Here is a 2,798-nt window from a genome sequence, read left to right on the forward strand (position 1 = left end):
ACAGTGATTTGTGTGAAGTCAGAGTCCACGGCGATCGATACGTTTTCCTGCAAAGACGTCCAGCCTGACGTATACAGTCACTGCAGATCCAGCAGGTCTGCTCAGGACAGTCTGGGGGGGGGCTGTGGACGAGAAACTGGGCTGTGGTCATCAAAGCACTGCCCACTACTGCAGTACGGCAAGTCATGAGGGTCAATTGTTATCTGCCTTTATGTTGAAGAAAAACTGTCCTGTGTTCGTCAAAATGACGTTTGACAAGAAAGTGTTGAATAACATGGAGCGTGTTTTATGATAAAAAACAATAAAGATGAATTTTTCTGAGCAAACATTAGAAATCATAAATTATGTTCAATAGATCAAAGGCTCAAATTGTTCCATCATCTACTTTTTAACTAAAACAATTTGTTAAACGAATTATTTTAGTAATCTTTTCAGGTAAAGCCCGTCTTATCAAAGTGATTCTTAGTCCTGCTGACCAACTTTTAAACCTTTTTCTTCTCCTTTAAAAAATAAAAAGAGAGAATTAAATGAAAGGAGTTTATACGGAAAAACTGGCTTCCATCATACGGAGGTAGATGCGAAAATCCTATTTACATTTTTAAGTGTGAGGTTGTTTCATGAAGAACCAAATGAAGTATTTAATAGACATGTATCTGTGTATGACAGCAGACAGATACTGTAGATAAATACGAATAACAAAGGAATGGAAGATTGTTGAAAACTGTAGAAGTAGTTCACAAGTGAGTATAATTGATATATGCAGCCTGTAGAACGCTAGTGTCAAAGTCAAGGCCCGGGGGCCGGATCCGGCCCTCCGAGTTATTCTATCCGGCCCTTCAGATCATTTTATTTTATTACTATTCATGACCCGATGTTATCTTGTGCTTATTTCTAACTAGTTTAATTTTTACAAAATATACTTTTATGGAGATCAAAGTTTAGCTTATATTAAAGCAACATGCTAGCTGTTTTGGCTATTTTTTAGGACTAATTTGGCAATATTCTATATATTATTATATATTATATATTATACTATTTAAGATAATATTTTAGCTGGCTATCAACTTCAGCGTATTCTGCCATTAGCTTAAGCATTCTGAGCTATCAGCTTCAGCATTTTCTGCAATTAGCTTCAGTATTTTCAGCTATCAGGTTCAGCGTTTTTTTAGCCATTACCTTGAAAGTTTTCAGACATTAGCTACAATGTTTTCAGCCATTAGCTTCAGCGTTTTCAGCTATCAGCTTTAGCATTTTAAGCCACGTTGTTCAGTGGTTTCAGCTTTTAGTTTTAGCGTTTTCAGCATTTGACTTCACTGTTTTCAGTCATTAGCTTAAGCCTTTTTTAGCTATTAGCTTCATCATTTTCAGCTATCAGCCTCAGCATTTTCAGCTATTAGCTTCAGCATTTTCAGCTATCAGCTTCAGTTTTTTTAGCTATTAGCTTTAGTGTTTTCAGCCATTAGCTTCAGTGTTTTCAGCTATTAGCTTCAGCATTTTCAGCTATCAGTTTCAGAGTTTTCAGCCATTAGCTCCAACGTTTTGAGCCATTAGCTTCTGCGTTTTCAACTATTAGCTTCAGTGTTTTCAGCTGTTAGCTTCAACATTTTTAGGTCCAGTGTTTTCAGCTATCAGCACTAGCATCTTCAGCAGCCAAATTTAGCTTTCAGCATTCACACTAGCTTAATTGCAGGTAATACTATATATCTAGTTCATAATTATGTTAAAAAGTTATAGTTTAAAGTTTTAAAATTTTACATTTAGCGTTCAGCCCGTGACCTAAGGTGTGTTTTGGATTTTGGCCCTGTGAGTGATTCAGTTTGACACTCCTGATATAGAAGCTGACTTTAGGAAAACTAATGCAGAGCATTGAGGTGAATAGGATTTGCATTTACATACCTCTGTCTCCATGAAACTAAAATCATATGAACTGAATCTGCTGCTATTAACTGACCTGTGCTGGGGTGGGGGTGGGGGGTGAAATAGGTCAGGGTTCATCCATGCACGCGGCAAAACAATGACATTCACATGCAGTCAGAGGGCGTGGCCTATTCCAAGCTGATGCATCGTTTTCAAGCAGAAAACAATAGATGAGGTTTAGCGCCTCACCGTCACAGGAGTCGGATCCACGGAGCGTCACGGCTGCGTCCCGCGTGGATGCTCTGCGGGCAGGCCGGGGGGCGGGGGTAGGACCGGGACCCGGTCACAGCGCCGATCCAGGACCCCCTTTCACCGCTGCAGCTCCGTCTCCTCTTCCCGGTGCGTGTCAGCATCCACGCAGCTTCCGCCCCGCATCCACGCAGAACGCACGGCTGCTGGGCGTGACCTTCAAATTAAAAGCCTCCGAGAGGAAGCGATGAAAACACAGCGAAGGTCACGCGCGTGACAGCCTCCTTCACCCGAAGTCTGACACGCACCAGAACATCAGACCCGCTCAGCGCGAGGACACAGCCATCATCGGGACCAGGACCGAACTCCTTTAGGTCATTGGTCCAGGGGGTGTTCGTGACGTCACAGAACCCGGAACAGTTCTGACCCAATGAGGACGCTCCATCTTTTTTTTATTTTATTTTTACATCTCCACACTTTCGCACAAACATTTGTTCATCCAGAGGAAAAAACTAGAAGAATCTCATAAAGTCTGTGTGTCAATCTTAAGGTTAATAAAAAATGTTTTTGATTATGATTAGGCTTTAAAAAATATTTTTAAAATATGTGGGGAAAAATAGACGTAATGATAGACCCAACTTTATGAAAGATTCAATTCAATTCAATTCAATTTTATTTATATAGCCCAATAT

Source organism: Oryzias melastigma, linkage group LG11, assembly GCF_002922805.2.
Source record: "Oryzias melastigma strain HK-1 linkage group LG11, ASM292280v2, whole genome shotgun sequence".
Lineage (NCBI taxonomy): Eukaryota > Metazoa > Chordata > Actinopteri > Beloniformes > Adrianichthyidae > Oryzias > Oryzias melastigma.